Raw genomic sequence first — 14,417 nt, forward strand, 5'->3', positions numbered from 1 at the left:
TGACCTGTAGGTTTGGGGTTAAGGAACAGGGAATGTCTCTTCTCCTCTCTTCCTCACCTTCACTGTCCTTCCATCTTGACCTAAGCATAGATATCCTCACATTCCACACATAGCACGCAGCGTGCAGCTGGCCAGCAGGCCTTATTGGGGCAAGAGACAGAAAATCAGAGGTTGAACTGAGAGGCTTCCCTCAACTGAGCCAAACGCAATTAGCCAAAATAACAAACCCTTCACTCAAGTGTGATTTACTGCTTGGGTCACTTGGAGTCTTGGGTGTTACTGTGTATTCATAATTCCTTACATCAGGCCTATAGTTCCCAACCCATGGGGTTAGGGCAAAAACAATTTCAAAGTAAACTTCAAAGATTATTATAGAAACAAGAATAAGGAAAATGAAAAAGAAGATAATGGCGGGAGAAAATTTAGTAATGAGGGCACTAAGGAAGAGGAAGAAGAGCGGAAAGGCAGGTGTGAAGGTAGGAAGGTATGACATACCTGTGGCAGTATGGATATGTAGGAGAGAGGGCAGTGGTCTTTTTAAGTGGTCTTTGTTTAACACAATCCTGGAGAGAGGGGACATCCCTGAGGAATGGATACCAGGAAGGAGGTGGTGTGACACACCTGCAGTCATTTACCTTTAACTTGTATATTAGCAGAATATTGTTACCACAGAAACTGACATTTGTTTATGAGACTACATTAAGTTACCAGTTTCATCTAAGATTGTGATTTTTATCATTTTTTTAATTCCATATTAATTCTGTGTGCGTATTATTCTCTTCTGACAAGCTGTGGTCACCACTGCATAACAGAAGAATTTATTCACTTAACCTATCAGTCTGTAACTTTTCAATTTTCTTCACTGTTTAGTTATTCTCTTGACTGAGTTGTTGCTGTGTCAGCACGTAGATATTTCACACATGACTCCTGTGGTTTAGAAGAATCAGTCAAATTCTCTTGACTGAGCTCACATCTTTATTTTTGGCAGAACTTGAGTCGGACCTTCACGCTCCAAAAAGATTGAAAGAGAAATTACGAGAACGGGATAGTTTATTCAGTAGAGCTAGATGTAGAAATTCGGTGTTAAATTTAACTACTATGAATAATGTTATCTGATATTGTTATTCTAGATTGAGGTGATGACAGGCATGAAAGACATGAGACATGAAACAAGAGAGACGAGGGCCAGTCTCCTGACAGAAAGCTACACCCTGTTATTAACCCAATCACATCCTTTACCCTCCTACTTGGACATTCTTTCTTTTTTTTTCCTTGTTACCGTAACTTTCAGCTTTCCACCTTGAATCTTGTATCTGTGCTCTTGTGCTTAGACTGCTGTTGCTGGCTAACAATTATAACAGGTCGATGTCAGCCAGTCACCTCAACTCCGTTTACAGTGAATAATTTTTTTTTTACTTTAATCAAAACCTTACTGACTTTAGAAAGAGTATTGCAAAAATAAAAAGTGTTCAAACACAGAAAGGAAATGTGAAGCATTTCTTTTAAACTTTACTAAATTGCATGTAGACATGGCAGAGACAGCCTGCTGAAGTTCAAACCAAGCATTAGGAAGAAAGGGGAGTGAAAGTGACATGGTTCTTGATGCCAGATGGGCTGCTCTCATTTTTTCAGTGGAGAATTTCGAGCTGATAGAAAGGCAACAGTAACTCAGTCGCTTGTTAGAAAAATGTAAGCAGAAGAGCATTTCTGAAAGTATCTGACCTTGAATCAGACTGGTACAGCAGACCACACTGTTGGTCACTACTGTTATCTAAGAACAGGATATGGAGGCTATATTTTGCACAGATTTTTCACCAAAATTCCACAATAGAAGTTTGGAGAAACACAACCCTACTGGTCTCCATAATCACCAGATCTCAGTCCAGTGGAGCATATTTGGGATGTTGTTGAACGTGACATTTGTATGAGCAGCAACTATGTGATACAACATGTTACTAATTACTACTATGATATATGCTTACATGTGATTGGCTTTGCCATGACATGCACCTGTGATCAAGGCTGGAAGTATGTATTTTGTATTGTATCTGTTTTTTTGCAAGTAAACCTCTGACAGTGTGTTACTCGATTTGTTCTTTCATACTTATTTGAAAGATGTTCAAAGTAATTAAATTGAAAACCCAATGTAGGACTCATCAGACCAGAACTAAATTTAAACACATCTTAATTGCAGGCAGCAGACTGAGTTAACAAAAATAATAACAGAGCAGCGGATGGGCAAAACAGACTGATAAACTAGGACCAGAGAAAAACACAGACAGATGAGCATGCAGCATAAGGTTATGAGGGAAGATGAAACAAAGACCAGAAGCAAAAAATTGACATAAGCTAAACTAACATTGAAGCAAGACTGAATTCCAACAGCAGGCACTGAGGACAAGACACAGAGATGAGACTCGGATAGACTGGACATCACAGGGAACTGACATAACTAAACAAGAAATCAAGAGCGGCAAATAATCAAACTCAGAAGCACTAGAAAATAATATACATATGTTATAATTCACTGGGCCCACATCCTCATTTTAGGTTTGGCAGCATTTTAGTAGGTAAAGGTGAATGGCTTGGACATGAATTGAGCTGCGGTTTGGGGAAGGCCTCGAAGGGGCCTGGCAGGTCCCCATGTACCAAATGGAAGTGAAGAAGTTAAAGAATTGAAAAGGGGCAGGATGGTGGGGCAAATGAGAATGAACAGCTTGTAGAACTGGGGAAACATATATAGATGACAACTGGAAGGAGCGTGTTTGGAGGCGTGGTCACGCTCCTGGAATTCCGGTACTGAATCTCCAATAAAAACATGTCAAAAGAACATTTCATTATTCCACAACAAAAATTCGAAACACTGGACCATTATAAATGAACTGGTTTGCATATCGTACTCCACCTCAGTACTCAAAGTGCTTTATTCAACATGCCTCATTCAAACTATTCTTTCTGTCTAACATTTACACACATCCTCATGCCGAGAGCATGCAGAGAGCAATCAGAGAGCAACTTGCTGTTAACATCTTTCCCATGCATATTAGGCAAACAGAGCAGTGAGGGATGGAACCACCAACCTACCAGTTTGTAGATAACCTGCTCTATCTCCTGAGCTACAGCCACCCCGATGCTGGACAGTGCTCAGACAACTAGAGCTGTGACTGACAAAGCTGACCATCAACGCAGTCAAAAATACCTTTAGTAGTAAAGTATGTAGAAAAAATATGATCAAAAAGTTGTATTTTTAAGAACTTTATCTTCAGTGGACTTGAGTAAGTTTGTCAGGACTCCATTTGAGCTGTTATCTAAATCTGATACATATGTGACAAATCGTCTGTATGTTACGCGTTGGGAATGAGAATGCTCTGGTGATGTATGTAAACATCTTTCTTTTTTATTAAATGAATGCAAATATTTAGTCCCGCACAAGAGATTTATTAGTGTTTTGTGAATCTTTCTTCACCATGAGTAGAGAATGAGGCACAGACCTTCACTCTCTGTCTTATTAGATGCAGGGTCTGTGTACTGTGCTGGGAGGATGTTGCTGTCCAGTTAATTCAGCAGTTTATGTACAAGCTGTGAATGACGATCTTGAAGAGTGTTTAAAGGCCAAAAATCTGCCAGAAAGACTTTGAATGACAGTTTGTTTTTGTCTTTTTATTTCATCCAAGAGAATTCACTGGTGTGTACTGTTAAAAAACGAAGAATGTTTCACGATAGAAATCAACATCATAAAATAGCTGATCAACAGTTTGAGCATGTGGACATTATTTTCCCAGGTGTTTTCACTCAAATTTAGCCAGAAGACAAATGCATTTATCAGCCCTCCCCCATCCAAAGCGCATATTTTGAAAAACTACTTTATAAATAATCAATAACTCAGTGTGATAGTTTGGCTCAAATATCACAAATCTAAGCTACAAGTGACATAATGCTCAGTCATTAAACATTAACAAACATTACACAAAATTGACAGGTTTTTTTTCTTTCTTATTTGCAAAACTGACTTTTGGATAAATGCATCCCACTTACACGTGGAAGTGTCAGCAAATGAAATACATGTGTAAAATACACCTAACAAAGTACATGAATAGTAAATATTTGTTTAACTGAGAACTTGCTGCACTTTTGGGTTTTCAGTTGAAGATGCAAATAAAAATGTTAAAAAAATTAATTAATTGATTTAATTAAAGTAAAAAGTATTTTATCCTATCCTTTTACCCTTTACAACAGTGAAAAGGTAAAAGATTTTTATTACCTTTAGCACAGTACTACAGTAAATGTACAGCTTGAGTTTATCTTCATCTAACACACAAAAGTGGTCCTTAAAGTAATGAATGTTATGCCTGAATCACTGAATGACAACATGAGTAGATGTAAGTGCAAAGTCTGTTAATATATGGAGTAGAAAGTACATACATTTGTTTAAAATGTAGGGAGTAAAAGTAAAAAGTAAAAATAACTACTAAAGTAAAGTACAGATACCTGAAAACTCCACTTACAGTTAGGTCCATAAATGTTTGGACAGACAGAGACAACCTTTTTGGTTCTGTATATTACCACAATGAATTTTAAATGAAACAACTCAGCTCAGACTTTCAGCTTTAATTCGGTGGGTTAAACAAAAAAACCTGCATAAAAATGTGTAGAATTAAACCATTTTATCATTTTAGGGGCTGTTGCCATGATTTTGCTCAAAATAAATAAAATGTAATTAATTGAATTTTAAATGTGTTATATTTAAAGTGATGATCCTATAATCTAGAGAAAACAAAAACTGTAATAATGTTGGTTTGTGGTCACCTAATCCAAAACTAACTGTAAGCCCTGTCTTAAGAGTAGACATGATGTCTGTCACCAAAACCTAGACTGGGAGCTAGTTCCACAGGAGAGGGCCTGATATCTTGTTTGTGTGCCTGGAATCATACGTTTAGAAACTCTGGCCTGCAATTGGAGAGCAAAGGATTCAATTGGGATAATATGATAGCATTTGATCTTTAACACATCACAGGACCTGATCAAAAAGGACTTTGTCATGTGATTGGAAAGAATGTAGCATATTCAGCCTAATCAGAGTGACCACATTCTATATATAATGAGATCAGCATACATGTACAATTGCAATCTAACTTTCAAACTATTGTCTAAATATTTTTGATATAAATGTAAAATATTGCATAAATTACATCAGCACTGCCAGTCAGAACAGTCATTGAAATATGTGAATTTGCTTTTCCTTTATTCTCTGTCTTCTATCTAAAAAACACTTGAGAAAGCCTAGAAACTTGTTGGAGAGAAGTAATTCATTCAAGAGATGGAAAAATCACAAGTACTGCCCTTTAGATGGAAAGCTACAGTAGAGGAAGAGCTCTGTGCTGAGACTGCTAATGAAAATCATATAGCTCAGAAATCAATAAATCACTTAGGAACAGGAAACAGTTATTGACTAATAACAGTCCCAGACCTCCTGCGGACCAATCAGATGCTTATCACCACCTGACAGCATCAACACTGGATTTTGGTTTACAACATAATATGCCTGCTGGGCGGGTATATAACGACACATTGCGTTCTTATGCACTGCATTTCCTCTAAATTTGTTTTCAGTTACACGAGAATAAGTGTCTCCATCTTTATTACTGTTATTCCGCCAAACCGGTTCTACATTACAGCACAAACAGAAATAGACGATGCGTGACTACCTCGTATGTAAGTCGTATGTTGCGGTGACAGCAGCATCTCTCTTTAGCCATCTTCTTCTTCACCTCCACGAGCACATCATCATCGGTATCCGTTTATTACCCCTTCATCATCCGGTCATGGTTGCAGGAGTCACCTCAATCTGGAGTCAGAGATGCTGCTGCTATGACGCCACCACTAATGCTCCCGTTGCAGCTCATTGGTCGGTTAAGCGCCCCCCCTCCCCTCCCCACACACACACCCCCGGCCCCCTCCATTAGGGTATTCTGGATTTTCATTTTTATGCCCGCAGATTGTGTCCCCCCCTTCCCGCAGACGTCCAAGGAAACCATGTGACCGGCTCGTCAATGCGGGGAGTTGCGAGGTGAGGGGTAAAACATGTGCAAAAAAAACAATGCTTTGCTTGGATAGATGACATATTCTTTTAGACAGACTGGCAGCATGTCAAGAGGCACGCTATTACCATAGGAGACATGAATAAGGATAAGAAATGCATATTACAACTGAATACTATTAAGGCATGTGAGATATCGATAAGTGAGACAGCTGTCCGAATTTAAATGTTACAAAACTTACAAAAGTCTACTAAAATGAAAATTCACCGTGAAAGGTAAAACTAAATGTAGGCTATAGAACAGACAGAGTATGAACCGAGCTTTTCTTTTCCTGTCTTTTTCCTGTCCTCATCTCCACAATAAAATAACAAGGTCATTACATGTGTTTCCCTCTGTGTGTTTATATGAGTGAATTTCCCTTTTTTTGATTTGAAATTTCCTTTAAATGGGTCCTGGTTTTTGCTTCAAACTAGTCTGTGCGAGCCATTGATGTTATGTCACCTAGTGGCCAAATAATGCATTACATTCCACAGTTGATGTACAGTCATGTAAAATCGTGTATTTCCGTTGTGTGGTGTTTATGTGCACATACGTTCTTTCAGTTACTCCTCAATGTGTTTTTATTTCATGACATGTGCTCAGATGAAAAAAGGGATGTGTTCCATACATTCCACGTGTGCCACATGTATTCAAGCTACAGACGCCATTCTTCCTTTTTATTTTTTGTTTTATTGCTAAATATGACTATATATATTATTCAGAAATTGTCAGAAAAGTTATATTTTGGAATGAGAATGTTTTTAAAAAAAAATTAGGGTGTGCTCAAATATGGAGCTTTACAGGAATGCAGGAATTTTATTTTATTTTTATTTTCATATTTTAATTAGCCAATACTCAAGACCACAAAAGTTTTAAGCAAATATTAAATGGTTGAGCAAAAAAAATCTGATTTGACTTGAGATGAAGTGACTCACCCATTTCTCTTTATTCAATTCAATGTTATTTGTGTAGCACCAAATCACAACAACAGTGCAAGGAGCTTTATATTGTAATTTGAAGGTGTAAGGTGAAGACCCCACAATATTATAAAGTGAATAGAGCAAATCACAACAATCATGACTGCCAATGAGCAAGTGTTTTTGCAAAAGTGGGAAGGAAGGAAGGAAGGAAGGAAGGAAGGAAGGAAGGAAGGAAGGAAGGAAGGAAGGAAGGAAGGAAGGAAGGAAGGAAAGGAAAAACTCCTTTTTAACAGGAAGAAGCATCCAACAGAATAAGGCATCTGGTGTGACTGGTTGGGTGTGAGTAGATGAAGACAGGACAAAGACATACTGTTGAAGAGAGACAAAGATTAATAGCAACAAATAATTAAATACATGCATTAAATTTGTATATTAACAATAAATAAATAAATGAATATATAAAATTGAACTGAATTAAACTATAGCTAAACAAAACTATAGTTCAAAACGCGTGTGATAAAAATGAATGGACAGATGAATGAAAAGAATATTAAAGCTAGACTTTAAAAGAAAATAATAATAAGATGTCCCAGATTTACAGAGGGCTTTTTGTAGAGCAGCAAACTGGCTTTTTGTGCTAAATGATGCTTTTCTAATTTAGTGAGATACTATTTACTCTCCAGCTTACCAGTTTTCCACTTTAAAGTGTGTTTGAGAGTTATACCAGGGAGTCAAGTACTTCTGATTTGAGGCTCTAATTTTTTTACAGTATCTAGAGTTGTAAACAGTGAAGAAGTGTGGCACAAAATAATCAACCTCTGTGGGAGTAGCGTAGCTCTGCACTGTGTTGGCACAAAGCAATGAAGAAGAGAGCTGTGGATGAATTATTTCCTTAAACTTAGTTACAGCACTTTGAGGAAGACATCTGCTGTGATGAAATCTACTCCCTACTGCTGTGTAATCCAATATTGTAAATTGAAATGTTATCAGGAAATAATCAGAACAAAGACAGTTTAGGAAATATTGTTAAATGTTCAGTTTCTATGCCATAAGTTACAACAGGACAGAGTGTGATTAAAGTGGTGGGAGGGCTCTTTTACCTTTTGAAAGAAGCCAGTTGAGTCTAATAACAGATTAAATGCCATGCTGAGGCTGTCATTTTTAGCATCTACATGGATGTTAAAATCACCCACAATAATTATATTATCCGAGCTGAGCACTAAATCAGATAAGAAGTCTGAGAATTAAGACAAAATCTCTGTGTAAGGCCTAGGTGGACGATAGATAATATCAAATAGAACTGGATTTTGAGTTTTCCAGCTGGAGTGGACAAGGCTAAGTCTCAGGCTTTTAAATGGATTATAACTCTTTCTGCTTCTTTACTTGATTTACAAGCTGAGGTGGGGGATTGTTGCCAAAAAATTGTTGATAAGTGATTAAAACATGTATTAATAGGGACTTGGAAGAGAGAGAGGTGATGTTTAATAATCCACATTTCACTGTTTTACGCTTTGGTGCAGATGTGGATGCTGTATTGTCCTGTTTTTTATGTTTAAGTTGTTTTTTGCTGGTTTTTAGTTTGTTTTTTGTCTGTTTGGGAGCAGACACAGTCTAAGGGGATGGGGTTTCAGGTGAGACCAGAAGAGAGAAGCTGCAGAGAGGCGTGTAAGACTGCAACTCTGCTTTGTGGTTTAGTACATTTGTTCAGATTTTTAGAAATGAGAGCTGCTCCATCCAAACTGGGATGATGCCATCTAATATGACCAAGTTTCCCCAGAAAGATTCCCATTTATCTAAAAAGCCCATGTCATTTTTGGACATCACTCAGCCAGCAATTTAAGGAGAAAATGAGGCTAAACATGTCACTGGTCTGTTTGGGGTAGAGACCAGAGCAAACTACAGAGTCCAACATTGTTTTTGCAAAGTCACACATCAATTCCATGTTGTTTTTTCGATTGGTCATGTTTCGATTGTCATTACTGCCGACATAAACTATAATTTTACAGAATGTTCATTTACCCTGAGCCATTTTCTTCAGTGTCACCTGTTCTGGCCCCTGGAAGACAAGACTATAGTTGCTGGTGTCTCTATCTTCACATATCTCAGAACTGAATGAGTTGGTGGTGTACCGGGCGCTTCTGTTTAGGAATACGTGTCATCCTCACCATCATCCAGCCAGCTTAGGACCGCTTGGGACAATCTGCTTGAGCTAATGGGTTTCGTTGATGAATATATTAAAATATCCTACTGCACTGTTGTGAGGCTGGACAGTCAAGTGGGGAGAATCATATTTGTGTACCAATCTCATTCAATCAGTATCATATAAACAATTTATCATTCAAATCTTTTTTTGATCATTTATTTCGAGAGTAGAAGGCTGATGTTTGTTTAGTCTATGTCAGGGCAGTAGCTGTAGCTGTGGCAGAGACTGGCTGGAAGTTAAAGGCTCTCAGAGTGATGGTCTATAATTCTCTGTGGGTAAAAGGTGAATTAGCTTCCTGTGATGAGCCCAAGGATTTTAAGGTCTTAGTGTCCACATTGACAAAATCCAATTCCCGCCTAAGCCATGGGGATACTGGTGTGCGTGTGAGACTGTTCCTAAAGACGAACAACCCCACATGCTACCGTCAGCTACTATCTGCTACACTCAACAACAATTCTTCTTGTAGGCTTCTTCCACTGCAGAAAATATTCTTGGATATCCTTAGTTTGAGACTCACATTAACCGGAAAAATTAAAAAAATGAAAGCTAAAGCTCTTACTGTTCTTTCCTCTGCCTACAGTCAGCAATTCTGCCCATAGGCAAACGATCAAAAGCAACATGATCATTTGCCATCTGAGTATTGTCTTGGTCCTGAGCTGTATAATGAAAGAGGTTTCAACAAGGAAAAAGCTTTAGCCTTACTCCGACATTGGACATATGACTGTGCCACTGACTTCCTTCCTGGACACTGATTCCCTCCAATCATTTTATAGCCTCTCAGGCCCTGAACATCTAACCATGTATCAAGGACTCACTTGATGCTGGAGTCATCCGACCCTCATCCTCCCCAGCAGGTGGGGAGCTATATTATGTCCATGTATAGATTTGAGGACTAAACCAGATCACACTTCTGCTGTCTTACAGGTCATGGTCCATGACCTTCTCAGAGATTTCCTGAATATATTTGTCTACCTGGATACTAATCTTCTTGAGAAGGGGAACACTATACTCATATCATAAAGGTACTTCAAAAGTTCGTGGAAAATAACATTTTTATCAAAGCAGAGAATAATACACTTCATGCCAAGCGGCTAACTGGCTTATACTCTGGAGAGATGGCTTGTGAGGGCAGACACAGAGACAGTTAAAGCAGTAACCGATCTATCTGCGCCTCCTCCTGTCAGTTATCAGTTGTTTGAATCTGCTTACTGAATGCAGCTGTTACAAAAACTATGACAGTAGCGTAGCTAAAGCGTGGTATGGTCACAGCAGAACTGCCAGAAATAAATGGTCTCATCACTGTACATTTCATCAAATTTCTATGCAGTACCCAAATTTCAATTATATACAGTGCTGTGAATTTCATGCTTTTCTTGATTTATAATTTTTTACCACACATGTTTAAGATTATCAAACAAATTTTAATATTAGACGTTAACACAACATGCAACTTTTAAATGATTTTATTTATTAAGGGAGTAAAGGTATCCAAATCTAAATCATGAATTAACTGTAATTAACAAAACTTTCTGAAAAGCTGAGTTTAGTTTCACTAGCCACACTCAGGCCTGTTTGCTGATCAAGAAATCATTCAAACACAACCAGGAACCTGAAGTAGACTAAAAGATCTCAAAAAGCAACACATTATCCCGCGATCTAAAGAAAACAGAGAAGAGGTGAGAAACAAATTCATTGGCATCTAGAAAGGCTAAAAAATATATTTCTTGATTCCCCAAAAAACCACAGTGAGAGCCAATATCCACTAATTGAGAAAACTTGTAACAGTGGTGAACTTTCCCACTAGTGGCCGGCCTATCAAAGTAAAAAAAGAGGGCATAAACAACTCATCCAGGGGGTCACACCAAAATACCCAGAACAGCCTCAGTTAAGGTTCAGGTTTCAACAACAACAAAGGGAATGGGCAAAAACAGCATCCATGGATTGCATAATGTTAAACGTTAAACCACTATTAACCAAAACGAACACAGACTTGCCTCACATTTGCCAAAAAGTATCTAGATCATGACACAGACTTTTGGGGAAATATTCTGTCGACTGACAAGACAAAAGTTGAGATTTTTGGTTTGTCCTGTTCCACCTGGTGGAAGGTGGAACACAAACACAGCTTTTCATGATAAGAAAATCCTACCAACAATCAAACGTGCTGGTGGCTAAGAATGGTTAAATTCTGCTCTCTACTAGAAATTCTTGAAGGAGAATTTCTGACCATCAGTTTGTGGTCTGATGTGCAAACGGAGATGGGTTATGTAGATGGATAATGATCTGAATCACACCAAAAAGTCTACCTCTGAATGGCTAAATGTATTAATAAAATAAATGAATAAAAATCTGGATTTAAATCAGAGTGAGATGCCTTGGCATGACCTTAAGTAGGCCATTCATGCCCAAAAACTCCAGTGTGACTGAATTAAAACAATTCGGCAAGGAAGGGTGGCCAAAAATTCCTCGACAGCGATCTTAAAGACTCATTGCCAGCTATCACGAATCCTTGATTGCAGTACTTGCTGTCAAGCAGCAATAACCGGAGGCACAACCAGTGTGATGGACCGAGTTGAAAAACAGGAGGAGTCCCAGGAATTATTAGAAAAATATAGTTTCCATTTATTTAACCCCCAAAAATTATATTTACAAGACTAATAAATGTTGAGCTCATAAAAGAGGTCAAAGAAACAAAACTGAACTCAGGCAAAGACTGCAAACTTAACAAACCAAATGACTGCCCAAACATACATAATCGACCTAAACATGAAATGACATACTAGGGTATATATAATGGCTGATCAGACCATTGTGACACATGAGGGGTAACAAACAAACACAATCATAAATCACAAACGATGCAGTACAATCTAGTTTGTTAATAAACTAAACACTAAAGAAGAAACTCAAAAACCCCATTAAACCCTAAACTCAAATATTTAATTAAATACAAATACTTTGTTTTTAAAGTAAAGAAAACACACATTCCCCCTTCAGCAGGAAGTGGTGGTGTGGTCCAATTATCTTCCTTTGTATTTAATGGTTTCAAACCCTGGCTACCATCTTTTGTCCAGCAACTCCCAGGGATGATGGCAGGTAAGAAATAAAAAGACAAAAGTTAGTCAGAAAGCAAAGAAATTAAGTAGTATGAATACATAAGTAAACTAAATGTGCGCGCTTACAAATAGAACAAAATGTATCCAAACCAATCAATGAAGTTATTGGCAACTAAAATGTATTACTATGTTCAAATGAATGAAAATACAAAAGTTACCGACTTTAGAGTGTGGCCATGGGTTTGGCCATCACAACCAGTCATTAGGTTTAAAACTGCAGTTTTCATTCTTTTGTATCTTTGTCAAAATTTGTTTGATGATCTGAACCATGTATGTGACAAATACGCAACAAAAAAGGAAGGGGGACAAATACTTGGATACCTTAAACAATAAACATGACTAGTCCTTGTGGAATGCCTGTTTTACATGGTCTCGGTGATTACATCCATGAGGTCAACAGACAACTACAAGATATATGAATGTAATCTGCAAATTAGTCTTTTTTTTTATTTAAAGCTACTTATGAGGTTTATTTAAGGGAAACTCAAATGCTGTGTGAGGTAAATGGGTGTGTAGATGTGTTGATGAGTGACGTTACGTTTACGTCTGCTTGCTCTTTTGTAGAGAATATTTGGACCTTTCTGCAGTTTCCTGCTCTGTTTGTTTGAATTAGTCATAATTGCGTGTGACGCTCCTACTCACGTTAGGACATTTCAGCTGACTGTTAATATTAGCTCATTCCTGCGCCCAGAGCTGATGGAGTGATCAAAAGCTTTACTGCTGAAGGAAATATGCTGCTTGTCCCAGCCTGGCACTGATATTCATCACCACCTCAACTCTGCCGGCCCACAGGTGGCTCCCTTATTACAAACACATGTTACATAGCTGCTCAGTCGCTCAAAAAAAAAAAAAAGTTCAAGTAGAGAGTCCATATATCTGCCTGTATTTGGCATTTCACTGGAGTGACTCCAACATTCTTCGCAAACACTATTTGAGTTACATAAACTCATCGTTTAATTGCCTTTAAGTTAAAACACTATTTTCCAAACTAAAAAAGAAAATCTCTACTTAATGATAAATACTTGAACTCAGTGAAATTCAAAAATTGCTCATGAACGATTTCAGTCCTTTTTAAAAAAAACAAACAACTTCTACTCGTGGAACGGAAACCATTCTTCCAATTATTGTTTTAACGATGGTGCTGTCTAACATGTTAACCCACAGTCTCCAAATGGAGTTCATCTTGTGATTGTGTAGGCCATGGCATATGATTCACATCATTTTGAGCCCTTCTCGAGCCCTCTTGTGCTGTTAAATGGGGGGATTGCGTAGCCTTCATAATCAAACAGGGCTTCAGAAGACGTTGCATCAAGGCATTAATGTGGTCTCTCCCAATAATTCTGGATTAAGTGGTGACAATTGGATCCAAGACAGGCCAGCACACATAGACACACATAGTATGTCAGGAAGAGAAAAAGTGTATACATTGTTTTGAAGAAATTCTGATGGGTCATTACTATAAGTAAAAGAAAAGAAACAGAGCAGTGTTAAAAATCTATTTCCCAAAGGTGATTCACTCTTGCTAATCAGGTATTAGTTTAAACACCATTGTTAAATAAGGACAATACAAACATTTCCTCTCGGCGTGCTGCCCATCAGCCGAGTGCCACTTACGCTAAATGGATAATTGAAAAAAAAATAAACTGTGGGGTCCACTTGCTGCAGGCCAACTGGATCAACAAGTCATTGTGTGTGTGAGGGAAAAGAAAGCCTGGTCTTTGGTTTGTGAAGTCAATGTATGTGTGTGAAAGTGGAAAAAAAAGAGTCTGAGGGGCGACTGCGCACACCGCCACCACTGGGAAAATTGAAGGCAGATTTTCCATGGCAGGCGTAGGCTCCAAATTGTTCGTTTTGGATGGAGAATTTGCTCTGGCATGAGATGTGACAATGATATTCATTTTGGAGCTCACTTCCATTTATATAGTGCTGATTGCACTTACACACCTACATACACACACAGGCTCCAGCTGAGCCAAACTGTTACAGAAAACTAAACCTGCCTTCAAATGAGAAAAAGAAACCTTGCCTAAAGTTCAGGCACAGATCTAAAGACTTGTGCTTAAATTGCAGCTCTCTTTATACTTTGATTTGCACACACACA

General features: G+C 38.0%; 1 protein-coding gene across 2 annotated transcripts in view; it reads right to left on the reverse strand.

Annotated features, from left to right (window-relative positions):
- pde4dip (phosphodiesterase 4D interacting protein) overlaps positions 1–14,417 on the reverse strand; it is a 114,617-nt gene that overhangs the window by 97,545 nt on the left and 2,655 nt on the right. The window contains exon 1 of one of the 2 annotated variants that reach the window (XM_085385802.1): positions 5,706–5,766. The exons of the other annotated variant lie outside the window; for it this stretch is intronic. The gene's annotated coding sequence lies outside the window, so the exon portion shown is untranslated. Of the gene's footprint in view, positions 1–5,705; positions 5,767–14,417 lie in introns of those variants that run through there. 2 annotated transcript variants of the gene reach the window in all.

This window comes from Rhamphochromis longiceps, linkage group LG17 (genome assembly GCF_057381845.1).
Source record: "Rhamphochromis longiceps isolate RC_006_pf linkage group LG17, R_longiceps_female_GT1.1, whole genome shotgun sequence".
Classification (NCBI taxonomy): Eukaryota; Metazoa; Chordata; class Actinopteri; order Cichliformes; family Cichlidae; genus Rhamphochromis; species Rhamphochromis longiceps.